This window comes from Cervus elaphus, chromosome 31 (genome assembly GCF_910594005.1).
Source record: "Cervus elaphus chromosome 31, mCerEla1.1, whole genome shotgun sequence".
Classification (NCBI taxonomy): domain Eukaryota; kingdom Metazoa; phylum Chordata; class Mammalia; order Artiodactyla; family Cervidae; genus Cervus; species Cervus elaphus.
Genome location: NC_057845.1, coordinates 2,666,762 through 2,685,258, shown reverse-complemented (window position 1 = coordinate 2,685,258; position 18,497 = coordinate 2,666,762).

Here is an 18,497-nt window from a genome sequence, read left to right as displayed (position 1 = left end):
TGATGCTTTTGAACTGTGGTGTTGGAGAAGACTCTTGAGAGTCCCTTGGACTGCAAGCAGATCCAACCAGTCCATCCTAAAGGAAATCATTCCTGAATATTCATTGGAAGGACTGATGTTGAAGCTGAAACTCCAATACTTTGGCCACCTTATGTGAAATGAAACTGATTCATTTGAAAAGACCCTGATGCTGGGAAAGATTGAAGGTGGAAGGAGAAGGGGACAACGGAGGATGAGATGGTTGGATGGCATCACTGACTCAATGGACATGAGTTTGAGCAAGCTTCAGGAGTTGGTGGTGGACAGGGAAACCTGATGTGCTGCAATTCACGGGATCACAAAGAGTTGAACACAACTATGCAACTGAACTGATCTGAACAGAAAGGAAAAAGATAAATAGTAGAAAAATTAAACTAAAAAGAGGAGAAATCAAGGAAGAATATACAGGAAAAAATTTTAAAGGTATTTCCTGGGTTTTCCCATTTTCTAAAATGATCACCCAACACCCAAGTTTGCCAGTTTTCTGACCTTTCTCAAGGTCAGTAAAAACACCTATATATAAGACACAGCAGAGTTCATGTTGGAATCTGTATGTGAGGAGAGGCAAGTCTTCCTTTTCCCACCAGTGGGAAGCCAAATATTTGCTCATTATAGTCTAAAGCCCACAGCACAGGAAGTGTCTACCTTCAGACCATCAATTTCTAGCACTGAGTCCCTTACAGGGGACATCTTGGATATTTATAGAATTCTCAGGGAGACTCTCAGGAATAAACAGAGGAGGAGCAGTAAAATCCAGTCAATTATGCCAAAGATTGTAAATGGCACCATGGTCAAAAGAACCTTGAGCAGATCTTCCCAACTATTGTCTTGTAAACAATGAGAGTGACAATAGCCCTTCCTCTGACACCAACTCCACTTCCTATCGGACACAAATATAACAGTGGTGATTGGATTCTGAATAAATACACCCTCCTGTCAATATTCTAACTGAATGGAGGCAATGATCTGCTAGTCCTCTGAAAATTTCCAAATTTTCCAGATCTGCTCAGTTTCCTGGACCTAGGAAAGAAAGCTCACTGGGCTGTGTGCCCTGGCCTCCTGTGAGCTGAGGTACTGCCAGATCTCACCCTGGCAGCCAGAAATATAATGTAGATAAGGTAAATTGCATTGCTGTTTTGGTTTGGACCTGAGAGGCAAACATTCAACTGGAAATCAAATAAATGGATTCTAGACCTGAGTAAGCTTTTTAAGTAAGATTCACTCTAGCTCAGTTCAGTTGTGTCTGACTCTTTCTGACACTGTGGACTGCAGCATGCCAGGCTTCCCTGTCCATCACCGACTCCCAGAGATTGCTCAAACTCATGTCCATTGAGCCAGTGATGCTGTCCAATAATCTCATCCTCTGTTGTCCCCTTCTCCTCCTCCCTTCAATCCTTCCCAGCATCAGAGCCTTTACTGATGAGTCAGTTCTTCACAATAGGTGGCCAAAGTACTGGAGCTTCAGCTTCAGTATCAGTCCTTCCAATGAATATTCAGGACTGATCTCCTTTAGGATGGACTGGTTGGATCTCCTTGCTGTCCAAGGGACTCTCCAGAGTCTTCTCCAACACCACAGTTCAAAAGTATCAATTCTTTGGTACTCAGCTTTCTTTATAGTCCAACTCTCACATCCAAACATGCTGCTGCTGCTGCTGCTGCTGCTAAGTCACTTCAGTCGTGTCCAATGCTATGCGACCCCAGAGATGGCAGCCCACCAGGCTCCCCTGGCCCTGGGATTCTGCAGGCAAGAATACTGGAGTGGGGTGCCATTGCCTTCTTTGCATCCATACATGACTACTGGAAAACTGTACTTTGACTATATGGACCTTTGTTGGCAAAGTAATGTCTCTGCTTTTAAATATGCTGTCTAGGTTGGTCATAACTTTTCTTCCAAGGAGCAAGTGTCTTTTAATTTCATGACTGCGGTCACCATCTGCAGTGAGTTTGGAGCCCAGGAAAGTAGTCTGTCACTTTCCAGTGTTTCCCCATCTATTCGCCATCAAGTGATGGGACCAGATGCCATGATCTTAGTCTTCTGAATGTTGAAAAAGCCAGCTTTTTCACTCTCCTCTTTTACTTTCTTTCTTTTTTTTTTTCTTTTTTTTTTGGAGGCCCTGCTGGGATCTCTTTTACTTTCATCAAGAGGCTCTTTAGTTCTTCTTCGCTTTCTGCCACAAGAGTGGTGTCAACTGCATATCTGGGGTCTGAAGATCAGAAAGATGCACCAGCAACATTCTGCCTCAACTTCCTTGGCTGAAGAAGAGAAGCCCCACTCCCACCCCACCCAACAAGAGGACACATCCATACTAGATATTGTTTTACATTTAGAAAAATACAGCCACAGGCTTAGGGAATAGGGGAGAGTCTTATACAATTTTGATTTGAAAGAAGACAAACTCAGCTGATAAAGAATCCACCTACAATGCAGGAGACCCTGGCTCAATTCCTGCATCAGAAAGATGCACTGGAGAAGAGATAGACTACCCACTCCAGTATTCTTGGGCTTCGCTGGTGGCTCAGATGCTAAAGAATCTGCCTGCAATGTGGGATACCTGGGTTAGATCCCTGGGTTGGGAAGACTCCCTGGAAAAGAGAAAGGTTATCCACTCCAGTATTCTGGCCTGGAGAATCCATGGACTGTATAGTCCATGGGGTCACAAAGAGTTGGACACAACTGAGTGACTTTCACTCAAACATAATTTAAATGTATAGAACCAATGTTTCTAAAATAAAAGCCGCCAAGGTTTATTGAGAACTTCCTAGGTGCTTGGCAGAGTTTCAAGTACTTAACAACTATACAATATTACCAAGTCTTTATTTGCAAAACAATAATAATAACAATCCCCCCAAACTATGAAATAGGTAGTATTACTATTCCTAATTTACAGATGAGACAACTGAATGACAGCTTATATGTGCTAGTGCCAAGATTTAAATCTCGGATTTCTGACTCCAGTCTCTTCAACAAATTGTTTTCGGAAAACTGGTCAACTATGTGTAAAAAAAAAAAGAAACTAGAATACTCTCTAACACCACTTGCAAAAATGAACTCAAAATGGATTAAAGACCTAAATGTAAGACCAGAAACTATAAAACTCTCAGAGGAAAACATAAGCAGAACACTCTCTGACATAAATCATAGCAAGATCCTCTATGACCCACCTCCCAGAGTAATGGAAATAAAAACAAAAATAAACAAATGAGACCTAATTAAACTTAAAAGCTTTTGCACAACAAAGGAAACTATAAGCAAGGTGAAAAGAGAGCCTTCAGAATGGGAGAAAATAATAGCAAGTGAAAGAACTGACAAAGAATTAATCTCCAAAATATACAAGCAGCTCAATACCAGAAAAGTAAACAACCCAATCAAAAAGTGGGCAAAGGAACTAAACAGACATTTCTCCAAGGAAGATATACAGATGGCTAATAAACACATGAAAAGATGCTCAACATCATTCATTATTAAATTAATGCAAATCAAAACATGAGGTATCATCTCACACTGGTCAATGGCCATCATCAGAAAGTCTACAAACAATAAATGCTGGAGAGGGTGTGGAGGAAAGGGAACCCTCTTGCACTGTTGGTGGGGATGCAAACTGGTACAGTCACAAGGGAGAACATCGCGGAGATTCCTTCAAAAACTGGAAATTGAACTGCCATGAGCGTGTGTGCTTAGTCACTCAGTTGTGTCCAACTCTTTGTGACCCCATGGACTGCAGCTTGCCAGCTTTCCCTGTCCAAGGAATTCTCCAGGCAAGAATACTGGAGTGGGTGGCCATCCCCTCTTCCAGAGGATCTTCCCAATTCAAGGATTGAACCCAGGTTTCCCACATTGCAGGAGGATTCTTTACCATCTGAGCCACCAGGGAAGCCCAAGTGGGTAGCCTATCCCTTCTCCAGGAGATCTTCCCAACCCAGGAATTGAACCAGGGTCTCCTGCATTGCAGGCAGATTCTTTACTGACTGAACTACCAGGGAAGCCCTAGAACTGCCATATGACCTAGCAATCCCACTGCTGGGCATACACCTCAGAGAAAACAGAATTGAAAGAGATACATGTACCCCAGTGTTCACTGCAGCACTATTTACAATAGCTCGGACATGGAAGCAATCTAGATGCCCATCAGCAGATGAATGAATAAGGAAATTATGGTACATATACATGATGGAATATTACTCAGCTATAAAAAGGAACTCGTTTGAGTCAGTTCTAATGAGGTGGATGAACCTGGAACTAATTATAGAGAGTGAAGTAAGTCAGAGAGAGAAAGACAAATACTGTATATTAACACATATATATGGAATTTAGAAAGATGGTACCAATGATCTTAGGGCAGCGAAGGAGACAGAGATGTAAAGAACAGATGTTGGACTCATCTAGAGAAGGTGAGGGTGGGATGATTTAAGAGAATACCAGTGAAACATGTACAATACCATATGTAAAATAGATGACCAGTGCAATGCATGAAGCAATGCACCCAAAGCTGGTGCTCTGGGACAACCCAGAGGGATAGGATGGGGGGAGGGGAGAGGTGGGAGGGGGTTCAGGATGGGGGGGGCATATGTATACCTGTGACTGATTCATATTGATGTATGACAAAAGCAATCACAATATAGTAAAGCAACTATTCTCCAATTAAAATAAATTAATAAAAAAATTAAACTCAAGAGTATAGCTACTAATCTATCTAGAAAGTAACCTTACAAAGTATTATTCCAAAAAAAAAATTCAAGATCTACGAATCTCTTGATGTGTAAAATTGGCTATACCTTTTTTCCTTTCCCAGTGTTATCCTTGTCTGTAGTTTATGGAATTTTGCATTGTCAAAGAAGAAACATCTCAAAGAAAGAAGGATCTTTCTTCAGACCTAGGAGGGGAATTATGATTGGTTTGGGCCAGGCAGAACAATTTCGTTTTTCTTTGCTGGAAATTAGAGGACATGTGACACAGATCCAGTCATGAGACCCAGAAAAATCCTGTCAGAGGATTTTGGGAAATCCTGTCTAGGGAAAGTTTTGGTTCATGATAAACAGATAAATTGAGAGTCCTGTATATCTCTCATTTTTTGAATATGTATAAAACCTGATGCTCCTGGAGGAGGGCAAGGCAGTCCACTCCAGTATTCTTACCGGAAGAATCCCCATGGACAGAAGACCCTGGCGGGCCAGTCCATGGGGTTGCAGAGTCAAACACAACTGAGCGACCAAGCACACAAAACCTAGCGCTGAACGTTGAGACAATTATTTTAGGCTCATCAGCCTTTGGACAGAAAAACCAATGTACTGAGGTTGGCAGGATAGAAAATTAAAAAAAAAACAAACACACCTGAGTTTCTAATGACAAATGGAGCCAATGCATCAAATCTGGACTCCTCTATCCTTAGATTTCTTGCTGCAAGGATAGTTATACATCTTTATTGCTTAAGCCATTGTAAGGCATTGTGTCACTTTGCCTTTAAATGCATCCTAACTTATACACATATTCTTTGTCCATGTATAGACATATGTTATGTCTATACATTTTTTGCCTTTCTTTATTTCACTTGACTTGTAGCTATGTGGTCAAATAAAACCAGGCAGTCAAGGAAGGAAAGGAAATGTATTTGAGCAGCAGTTTATCAACACCGTTCTGGAAAAAAATACTCAAGACTGCTGCACTATCATTTGCCAGTCTCCTACCTCAAACCTTGCTGAGATACACTCACCCACAGGCTGTGACTCAGCAGTAGGCACAGTAAAGTATATCCCTAGTTTCCTCATTAGTAAAATAAGCAATCTGAACCAGGGGACCCTTAGGAAAATTTTAGCACTGACATTTTATACTTCATGCTCTGTCTATTAAGAAGGTTATATTGGCATAACTTTTAGAGTTGCTCTATAAATAATAACCACATCTTTAAATACTTAATAAAAGTTATAACAATTTATCTCAGTTATAAGTTCTCCCTCTCTGCAGGCCTGAGGTCTTCATCAGGAAAATGTGGAAAATGAAATGGATGCTCTTATGGCCTTTTCCAGCTCAGACACTCTTGAATCTGGCCAGATTCTTAAATATATGGTTCTAATTCTCACAGACTTTCTGCAAAGCTTATGCAGTCAGGTCTGATGATGTCTGAGTCAGAGATCTTTCTGGAGCACAAATTTATGATAAAAGTTAATTGATTCAGACTGTAGGCTCCTCATTTCTCTGCTTTTCCATGGTGCCCAGCACACCATGTGGCATATGTATGCTCTCAGTAACTGCTGGTAATTCAATAATTGTGCTGTGGTTTTTGTTTGTTTGTTTTTGCATCTACTATTTGACTGAGATATTAAATAGGGTATCTCAACTCCTCATCATAATCCTTCAAGGGCAGTATTTTTATGTCTAGAACCTGAATAAAAAACAAGGCTGCCTACATGCCAGCATGGTGTCACATCCAAAATAAACCCAAACCAAACAACCTGAAAACTTAAGTAGGTCTTTCATGAAGTCCTGGAAGATATGGCTAAAGGGACAGTCACATGGAAAAACATACAATAGAAACTCCTTTTACCCATTTTTCATCCTAAAATCCTCCAACAGCCCCACAAAGATCCCCAGCTCCATCGTCCCAGGTGCTCTAGCAAAACTCCTTCCTCCTGTCCATTCTAGCTTACCCCTTTCAGATCTACTCTGTCCTTTGGGGATGGTCTCATTCCCTGCATAACCTAAGTTAGCTTGGAAGTTCGGCCCCCGGGGCCTCCAGTTTTCCCCTTGACGAGCCAGGCACACTCTGCAAGTGCAGACGGCAACGGCCCTCGGTGTCCCCTCCAGCCCAGAGTGCACGCCCCCCACTACACTGCGATGGATACACACCACTCTTCACACAAGGCTGCTCTCTGTGTGTACATCCTCTAACCAGTGGCTGCCCCAGGATCACCTAAGGAGCTCGTCAAAAGCACAGATGTCTGGTCGGCATGTCAGTTTCTCTGAATCAGAGAATCCTAGGGTGAGAACCAAGAGGCCACATTTTAAAGAAGTCTCCCAGGAGATTCTAACCTGTAGTCAGGTTTCAAAGCACTGCTTTACACCACAAAGACTTTAGAATTAAGCTACAGAGTCGTGCCCATGGTCAGGACCATTTCCCTAATCCCCTTTCTACTGTCTTGCCTTCCTGATAACACTGTGTCACAGAAACACAAGCAATCCTCAACTTCTGAACCCTGTGGGTTTCAAAAATACGTTAGTCAGAGGCAGGGTGCAGCTTTCCCCAAAGAATAGGCACTAGAGATCCATGTGGGCTCAGAGTGCTCCAAAGACCTGTAGGTCTTTGCAAGGTGATTTTGTGAGAAAGTATATACAACAGTTCCCACTGGGGCTTCCAGTGGGAGGAAGCCCACTAGAAATTGGGGCTTCCAGTTTCTCCCTGAGGTCAGGCAATAAAAGCTTAACCTCCTTTCTGGGGGTCTGGTGGCAGGAGGGGAAGACAAAGGAAGTCTTATATGGTGGCAAAGGAAGCCCAGAGGTCTGGTAGCTACTGAGAAAGATGTCAGAAAGGGGACCTTCCAAAGAAACAAGGAGTAGGCCACCAATGAGGTAGGGATGCAAAAAGGAGTATCTTCATGCAGAGGGCCCAGGTAGTGGTTTCTTTTGCAGTGTCAGAACTCTGAACTGAGACAGGGCAAATGTGTTCACTGGGCTTAAGAGAGAGGCACCTTGATGGAGAGGAGGAAGGTCCCGACCTCAGATCATTCTGGCAGCAGCACCTGGGCCCCCATGAGGAGCACCCATCAAGAGGGTGGGAAGGCCAGTCCCAGCATGAGGACAAGTATTTTGTTAAGCAAGTGCTCACTGTGGGCTTCCCTCTCCTGGGTCCTCCTCCAAGTCCTGTTTTCTTTGGAATTGACTTCAACATCTGAAGGCTCAACATTACATCCTTCAAAAAACCTTTAGCCACTGAAGGAAAAAAACCCTGACCTCATTATTACATGATCTTACCAAACAGATTCTGAAGACAGTTTTAAAGTGAGGGCCTGTGCATTTTTAAAACTCGATTGCATTGCATAATTAGTAGCAATTACTGTCAATAAACATTTATCAAATATCTACTGATGCACTAGGCCCGAGGAACATGTTGGCAAGAGTGAATCAATCCTTTGGCAGAGCACAGAGTACCAGAAATCAGAACACATGATCTGACAGCAGAACGATCCCCATGAGTCTGCTGGAACAGGAAATTTGAATGCAGATCTACCTCTAAAAAACCAAAACATTTGCTTACCCAAAATAAGCCTTGAAAGGCCAGTGGAATCATTGATTAAAACATTTAATTGGTTCTGCACACATGAGGTCAAATCCAATGTAATCATAACATGAGTTCAGATCCAACATCAAAATGGGTACAGCCATGTGCATAAGGGAAAGAGACCTCACCTTTCTTCACACAGCTTCCACAGCACAACACAACAACTCAAGGTGATTGCTCCTCTAATTTGCTATAGGGACATGCACATAGGTAAGTTTTTATTACCTCAAATATCCTGGTATAACCTCTCTCTATCCCTTTATGTAATATTCCTGCCTTCAGTCTTATTCTGAATGGCCTGGTGGTAAGACTGGGGGACTGGACTGGTGGACTGGAATGAATGGTAATAGTCCCTTGCTTTCTAATAGTAGTTTGGAGAATTACTGTAGGCAGTAGAACAGTTTTAGCAAAATAAACTTCCTATGCAACTTCAATATCTAATACACATAGACAGAGATCCCTGAGTCTGTCCTTTCCCCAGACTCTCTCCAGCCTCAGGAGCAACTCTCGATACAGTTGCTCTAAAACCTCAATGCACACCAATTTTTGCCTCTGAGGCAGAGACTGCAAATTACCATCCCAGGATCCCTTTCCCCTTCTTTCTTAGTAACCAGATTCTAATAAGGGTGGAAATGAAACCAATTAAAAGATGGCATTTCCAAGCCTGTCTTGCTGCTACATAAAGCCAGTAAGCCAGTACTGATTAAAGACTGGCCAATGATATATAAATGAGAGTGCTATATGAGATTCCCAAAAGACTCCTTAGAACTGAAAGCTGTGCCTTGTCTGTTCTTCTGTTTTTCCTCCTTTCTGCTTTCTCAAATATGGGCATAATGGCTGAGCTTCTGCAACCACGCTGAACCGTTAGGTCACTTTGAAGTTAAAGACTATGCTCTAGCGCTAGTGAAACCACAGAGATAGAACCTGTGTCTGAAAGACTTCATGGTGTTGCCATACCAGCTCTGAATTTCCTATCTCTGGATTTCTTTTATGTGAGAGAATAAGTACTGTGTGTCTATAACATTGCTTAGGCTTTTTAATAATTTACAGCAATATCAAGTCCTGATGCAGAGCCTACCTGTAGTTAACTTTTCCAGCAAAAGATTTCACTGTGAGTCTCCTTTTATGTACTCTGTTTAACAAGGAAAAATCATGAAGGACTAAGAGAAGGACATATAGTATATGCTATATACTATATGGGTCAAATTTGTTTATAAAATGTATTTTAAATTTTATAAATTAATAAAATAGCTAAAATTTACTGAGTGCTTACCATGGGCTAGGCTATCTGCTAAGCATTTGTGCATATATTATTTCATTTACTACTCAAGTCAACCACATGAAGTACGTGATATAATGGAGAGTTTTCAGATGAAAAAATCAAGGCCAAGAGGAGTTTGCTACTTATCTACAGTTTCACAGCTAGTTCACTGCAGAGCAGAGATCTGAGACTATAACTCCTTTCTAAAACAAACAGCAAATGAAAGGGGACTGAAAGTCTAAGCAAAATAATTTGATCAACAAAGGGTCTTTTGAGGTACTTTATAATAAGGATAGTTTAAGCAGAGTATCGGAGAAGGCAATGGCACCCCACTCCAGTACTCTTGCCTGGAAAATCCCATGGAAGGAGGAGCCTGGTAGGCTGTAGTCCATAGGGTCGCTAAGAGTTGGACACGACTGAGCGACTTCCCTCTCATTTTCACTTTCATGCATTGGAGAAGGAAATGGCAACCCACTCCACTGTTCTTGCCTGGAGAATCCCAGGGACTGGGGAGCCTGGCGGGCTTCCATCTATGGGGTTGCACAGAGTCGGACACGACTGAAGTGACTTAGCAGCAGCAGCAGCAGCAAGCAGAGTATGTTCTGACTCAGGTCTCTTTTGTGATCTAAACTTGGGATGAAGCAGCTTTGGAATCAAGCTGGCTTGGGTACAAATTCTTGCTCTACCACTTTTTGGAAGTGTGATCTTGGGCAAAATTCTTTAACTTCTCTGAGCCTCAGACTGCCTTGCACAGTGAGGTGGATCAATGAACTAAGGCATGTGAAGTTCACAGCGCAATGCCTGCATCTGATAGGTGAGCAAGTCTCAGTTTTGTAGCACAGGGCAGGCCCAAACGAGAGGAATGAGGTAAGAGGTTATTCACCTATTTTCAGAAGGGTTTCCAAACATCTCCTTGGAGGTGTTGCACAGAACAGAAGAAAGTTTTTAACGTTTGTGAAACTGAACAAGATACCTCTCTTTAATCTCAGTTTTCTCACCTGTAAAGTGGGAATTACAATTTCTTTTATGCAGGATCATTGGAAAAAAGACAAGATTGGCCATAGAATGTTATGCAGTGTTAAAGATCATTATTAGAGGTAGTGTTCACTCACCCCGGTCACTTCTTAATTTTTCCAAATGAAGCAACAAACTACCTATCCCACCTTCTTATTTTTCTTATTTCAAGCCATTACTAAGATTTCTTTCATATTGTGGAAATTGATGCCAACAGTTATGATTCAGAAATGCTAACCCTAAAGAAGGTGAAGTATCAGAATTGGATAATAGAGAAAAAAAGTGTGGCAAATACACAGAATGGTAATTTCTGCAAGAGAAATGATAATTTCTAAAATCATAAAACTCATTAGGAGATTAAGCCAGAATTTAAAACTTCTATACATCAAAAAACACAATCAACAGAATGAAAAAGTGGCTTATGGAATAAGGGAAATGCAAGTCATATATCTGATAAAAAGATTAATATCTAGAATATATAAAGAACTCCTATGACAACAGAAAAAACCTAACTAAAAAATGAGCAAAGAACTTAGATAGATATTTCTCCAAACAAGATATTCAAGTGGTTAACAAGCTATGAAGAGGTGCTCAGCATCACTAGTCATTGTAGAGATGCAAACCAGAACCACCAGGGCCCGTGCTGTGTGCTTAGTCACTCAGTCGAGTCTGACTGTGACCCCAAGGACTGTATCCCACCAGGCTCCCCTGTCCATGGGGACTCTCCAGGCAAGAATGCTGGAGTGGGCTGCCACGCCGTCCTGCAGGAGACCTGCCCAACCCAGCATCGAGCCCAGGTCTCCTGCACTGCAGGCAGATTCTTTACCATCTGAGCCACTGGGAAGACCAAAACCACCATGAAATGTCACTTTATACCCATTAGGTTGGGTACAGTCAAAAAGATAGGAATAACAAATGCTGGGAAAGATATAGAGAAACTGAAAATTTGGCGCACTGTTAGTAGGAATGTTAAATGGTGACCCCCTGTGGAAAATAGTATAACAGTCTCTAAAAAATTCTATTAGAAATAGAATTTCCATATGATTCTGCAATTTCACTTCTGGGTATATAAAGAAAAGAATTGAAAGAAATGTACACCCATGTTCATAGCAGCAATATCCACATTAACTGAAAGGGAGAAGCAACCCAAGTGTCCATTAACAGATGTATGGACAATCAAAATTTAGTGTAGACATATGTAGATACATATAATGGAATATATGTATATAATGGAATATATGTATATAATGGAATATATATATATAAAATGGAATATCATTTAGTCTTAAAGGGAAAGAAATTCTGACACATGCTTCGATGTGAATGAACCTTGAGGGCATTATGCTAAGTGAAATAAGTAAGTCACAAAAAGATAAATACTCTATGATTCTACTCACACAGGGTATCTAGAGTAACCTAATTTGTAAAAGCAGAAAGTAGAGTGGTAGGTTCCGGGGGCTTAGAGGAAGAGAAAATGAGGATAGTTGTTCAATGGGTATAGAGTTTAATTTTGCAAGATAAAATTGTCCTGGGGATTACTTGCACAACAGTATGAATATACTTAACATTACCGAACTGTACACTTAAAATGGCTAAGGTAGTAAATTTTATGTTATGTGCATTTTATTACAATTGAAAAAAACTTGTTTGGCAAAAAGCAATAGGAAGAAGTATAAAAGAGAACAGAAGAGTGAGCAGGTGACAAGAGTACAGTAACGTTATGTGGGCATCAGAAATGCATTTGACAACTACTTCCGTAAAAGTTGTGCTTCAAATTAAATTGGCCTGTTTTTGAATGCTCTCATCTAAATGGATTGCTGGCAGGGTGAAAATACTATGTAATCAGGGAGAAATGGGAAGTACATCTGGTTGGAAGCAAAAGGTCCACTAGGGCATGTCAGAGGCTGGTGCTGGAACTCACCTCATTTAACAAACTCATTAATGACCTAGAAGAAAACGGAAATAGCCACTGCTAATGAAATTTGCAAAGATATGTTGGCGATGCCCTGGACTTGGCCATCACAGCATAAGCGTTGCTGGGATGGAGAGATTTTCCACTAGGTAATTAATTGGATTAAAAGAATGACTTTCTGGGATAAGAACACTTGCTCATTTCCAACTCTCATCTCCAGAGCAGAAAGCAGATTTTGTCATGTGATGCAGATCAGAAAACCACACTTGATAAAGGCCTATGAAAGAATAGTGCTTTCCCAGAGCACAATTCTGCCTTTGTCCTTTATCTCTAGGTAGAAGACAATGGAATCTATTCATTAAAAAGATAGAAGAAAGGAGAAGGTAAAAGAAGCAGAGGAGATACAGTCTTTCTTCCACGGAGGAAGGTCTAGGCAAGAAGCCCATATGTGCTCAGTCACTCAGTCATGTCCCCACTAAAATTTAGTGTACATTCTCTGAAGCTTGGCACAAATTATGCCATCCTCTTCCCCTGCTTAAAACCTGTCTGTGGTCTCCCAGGGCACTCAGGAGGAATCCAGAATCTTTGACAAGGCCCCGAGTGATCAGCCCTGCCTCCCTATCCAGCCTCATCTTGCACAACTGCCCTTCTCACCCACGTAATGGCCATCAGCTTCTCCACCAGCCCAGCAGAAATTCAGCACCACTATCTGCCTTGGCAGTTTCACCCCTTCCCGCTCTGAGTCACTGTGCTTGGTTCAGGAGTGGACAGGGGGACTCAAGCTGTGCCAATCTGATTCCATCCCATCACTTCCAGAGCAACAAACGCCGAGGAGCAGCTCTCCTGATGAGGTTGGCTGCCTATAGGGCTTCTCAGATGAAGACGTTGTTAGCATTTCAAGCAGGATTCTTCTTTATTATGCAGAACCCTTGTTAGCCTTTAGTGTTCACGCTTCTGTACACAAACTTTCAGTTATACCCCCTGAATCATTGTGATGACAACAACAGCAACAAAATGATACACCTGAACACTACCCAGGGTTGAGAACTGCAAGACAGAACTTTTTGTGATGAGATGGAAATCGAGGAATGAAGCAATTTGCCTAAGGCATTCAAGTCTTCAGTCAATGTGTCATTTCCTCAGAGACCTTTTCATTTCTCCCCCATCTGAAGTAGGTCTCTGTCATGACACTACTTATTGCATATAGTACAGAACCAGTTTACAAATACGTGCTCAGTTGTGTGGTTTTTTTGTTTCATATGTTTTCTCCCACTAGACTGGAAGTTCCATGTTGTTGCTGTTCAGTCGTTAAGCCACGTCTGACTCTTTTTGACCCCATGTACTGCAGCATGCCAGGCTCCCCTGTCCTCCACTATCTCCCAGGATTTGCTCAAATTCATGTCTATTGAATCAGTGATGCTATCTAACCATCTCATCCTCTGCCACCACCTTCTCCTTTTGCCTTCAATCTTTCCCAGCATTAAGGTCTTTTCCAATGATTCTTCACATCAGGTGGTCAAAGTACTGGAGCTTAAAAAGGGACTGTTTTGGTTTCCAACGACTGACATTCAATAAACATTTGTAGAGAAAAGAAGAGAGAGGGAAAGGAATGTTGTTTGGAAACTAGTAACACTGTTCAGTGACTAACATCTCAATCCAACCCACAAAAATCTGTTTAATCTAAGAACCTAAATGTCATACCTACACTGCTTTTATGAGAGATGGGTTGATTGTAGGACCCCAGGAGCCCACCTGCCTCTCCATAAAACCAGTTTTGAGAATTCCCCTGGCTCCCAAGAGAACAGGTCCCACTTCAGAAGAGCAGGGCTTGGAAGATGGAGGGGGCCGGTATGAGTCTGATAGCATTTCATTTACCCTTTCCTCTCCCCTCCCTCACTCCAGCATTGGCAGTACTCTCAGGGGCTCCAACAGCAGGGAGAAAATGTAGGCTTCAGAGAGGGAACATTTGCACTACTTTGGAAATCAGACACCTCTTTTCTAAACGCCTCCTTTTTTGGAAACATGCTGTTTTGTGGTCGCCTGGCACCATGCCCCCCTCCCTAACACACCCTGCCCTTAGGAGGAGTTACCTTTCTTTTGTGGGTTTGCCTTTTTGAGGTGGGAAATCCAGATGCCTGACTCCCACTCCAGAAGCCAATAGATCAAATCCCTCCTGCCATGGCTGTTGTATAGCTGATAGAGTCTCTCCAGGGCTTTAAATATTGAGTGAGCAATTTTTTTAAAAAGACTGGGGGACATTCCCTCAGTAATGTCATAGTGTTTCTACTGCTTGGTTAGCCCTGACTTCTAGTTTCCTGGCCCTCAAGGGCTGCCTTGCCTCCTGCCCATTTCCAGGCCTAGTTCTCTACTTTCTCAATCCTTGGACTATCTCAAAAATCATTCCAATAAAATCTCCTTTGTTTAAATTACCAGAGTCAAAGACTCTGTGGGCAATGCAAGATTCTAGATGAATTTCCTGAGTCCTGATCAAATTATTCATTGGAGTTTCACATTTGCATTCATGCTTTCCAAGTATAGCTGGTGAAAGTCCTTTATGCCCCACACCCTGGACCAAGTGTTAAGTGTGCAAAAACAAATAGGATTCAGGCCCAGGCCTAAGAGAACTCATTCTGCTTGAAGAGGCAGAGAATTAGATCAGAAACTGAAACTGAAGTGGTGTAACCTGTTGCAAGCGTCCTTGGAAGATAATGATCCAAACTCCCTCACTCTCTCAGGCACACATTCAATCTCTCTACCTCTCCCACTTCCAAGGGCTTCTGGGGTCTTTGGACAGCAGGCTCTAGTAAAGATGTGGGTAATGTGAGTTTCTGCTGACATGGAAATATCCATAAGAAGACACAGAATGCATGTACAGTGAAATAGAGCTGCTGAAGAAGAATGTCAACACTTTAAAAATAAATTTCTAATTTAATTTATTAAATTAAATTAATAATTTTTTTAAATAAAATTAATGAGTACTTGGGGACTTCCCTGGTGGTCCACTGGTTAACACTCCATTCTCCCAATGCAGGGGACATGTGCTCGATCCCTGGTTGGGGAAATAAGATCCCATGTGCTGCAAAGCATGGTCTGAAAAGATAAATTAAAAATAAAATAAAATAAAAAATAACAAGTACTTATGGAGACTCACGTACAAAACACACAACAGCAAGATTGCCTTACTGGAGTGAAAAAATCTCAACTAAGAGATTCAGGAAAGAAATCAAAATAGAGCGTGGTCATTGTTGAGATCCAAATTAATGGCCTGGAAGATCAAATTATAAGAAATATTTCAAAACACAAAGGAAAAATGTGAAGAGATGGAAATCATGAAGGAAAACTTAAGAGCCGTGGAGAATATATCCAGGAGGCCCAGTATGTGAAACATGGATGCTCCAGGAGAAGCAAAGAAGAGTTATAACACATAAGACTCTTTGAGTTCTGTCAGGACTATAGAGTAAAGAGACACACGAAGAAACATCTTGGTAATATTCCAAACTTTGGGTGAAAAGAAAAGCATTCAAATAAAAAGAATGTAAGCTCAGACTTGCAGAGACAATGCGGGAAGGAGAGGGTGGGACAAATTGAGAGAATAGCATTGAAACATTACCACATGTAGAATTAAATAGCCAGTGGGAGTTTCCTGTATGGTGCAGGGGACTCAAATCATGTGCTCTGACAACCTAGAGGGGTGGGGTGTGAGGTGGGAGAGAGGTTCAAGAGGAAGGGGACATGCTTATACCTATGGCTGATCCATGCTGCTATATGGCAGGAACTAACACAATATTGTAAAGCAATTATCCTTCAATTAAAAATAAATTTGAAAAACTAAAATAAAAGAATGCAAGCTCTGTAAGGGAAAAATAATCAGAATGGCATCAGATTTCTTTACTGCCACCATAGAAGCTGAAATACAGTAAAATAGCAGCCACAGACACTGTGAGATTGCAACCAAGATTCTACTCCCAGCCAAGATTATTCCCTTATTAGAATCAGTGGAAAATGCATAGGAACATGCTGGAAGTCGGAGAGTGTATCAACACCTTAGGAAAAGAATCTAGGGAGGATATCCATATGCAAAACAACAAAGTGGGATTCCTACTTAAGAAAAGTGGAACATAGACATAAATATAATACCTAAAACTCCTAGAAGAAAACATAGGAGTAGATCTTCATGACTTTGGGTAAAGCAATGATTTCTAAGCAATGTCACTGAAATCACAAGCAACAGATGAAAATATTAGAAATATTGGACTCTTTGAAATTTACAATGTTTGTGGTTAAAATGACACCATCAAGAAAATAAAAAGACAACCCATAAAAAGGAAGAAAGTATCCACAATTCATGTATCTGATAAATGACATGTATCCAGAATACAAAAAGAACACTTTTCAATTCATTATTTTAAAGGTAGATTTTATTTTGGGGAGCTCTAAAATCGCTGCAGATGGTGACTGCAGCCACGAAATTAAAAGACACTTGCTCCTTGGAAGAAAAGCTATGACCAACCTAGACAGCATATTAAAAAGCAAAGACATTACTTTGCCAACAAAGTTCCATCTAGTCAAAGCTATGGTTTTTCCAGTAATCAGGTATGGATGTGAGAGTTGGACCATAAAGAAAGCTGAGCACCAAAGAACTGATGTTTTTGAACTGTGGTGTTGGAGGAGACTCTTGAGAGTCCCTTGGACTGCAAGCAGATCCAACCAGTCCATCTTAAAGGAATCAGTCCTGCATATTCATTGGAAGGACTGATGTTTAAGCTGAAACTCCAAAACTTTGGCCACCTGATGCGAAGAAGTGACTCATTTGAAAAGACCCTGATACTGGGAAAGATTGAAGGCAGGAGAAGGGGACCACAAAGGATTAGATGGTTAGATGGCATCACTGACTCGATGGACATGAGTTTGATCAAACTCCGGGAGTTGGTGAAGGAGAGGGAAGCCTGGTGTGCTGCAGTCCCTGGGGTCACAAAGAGTTGGACATGACTGAGAGACTGAACTGAACTGAACTGAGAACTGACAATAGAAAGGTCTTACCAGACCCACTCCCACATCATACATTTTAAGATGACAGGATTAGTCAGAAGGTTCTTAAGAAGGAGAAACAAGTCCTCAAGCAGGATACATTGTTTTTATATTATCATTGGTACAGAGTTTAAGGGAAAACATAGCCTTGAGACATTAGTTCTGGTCTTAAAGAAAAAGCATGTGACTAAGACAAGGAATGTAGGAAAAAAAATGTTTGTCCCTTTCTCCTCCTTGAGAGCCCAGGACACTTTTCTCCTTCTCGAGGGCCTGGACTACTTCCTCCTTGAGGGCTCTGGACTCCTTATCAACCTACCTAAATTAACTGTCTCATTGGAGATTGAGGAAATGAATAATAAAATTATAGGTATATTTCAATCCTAAATCCACCAAACAAGAACTACTTGTTTTTTTCTTATGTCGCTGGAATGTTTATGAAAACCAGCTCTGCATTTGTCCACAACGAATATATTATTTGGAAAAAATTAAGGGTTAAATTAATAGTCAATTAAAAAAAGAAAGTTTTTCAGCCGATAAAAAAGAAATGAATAATTTAAAAGTAATCAAAAGAAAATCTTAACTTTTAGAAATTAGAAATACCTTCTTGATTAATATAGTATATATATATATGATATATATTAGTCAGGTTTTTCTCTAGAGAAGCAGAATTGAAAACAGGGACTCAAATTCATGTGCATCATAATTATTTTGCTTTTAAAAGATTTATTTTATTGAAGGATAATTGATTTACCATGTTGTGTGAATTTCTGCTTTACAGAAAAATGATTCAGTTATACACATATATGTATATATATATTCTTTTAAAATTTCTTTTCCATTATGGTTTATCATAGGATATTGAATATAGTTCCCTGTGCTACATAGTAGGATCTTGTTGCTTACCCATTCCGTATATAATAGCTTGCATCCAAACTTCCAATCCATCCCACCTCCCTCCCTATTGGTAACCACA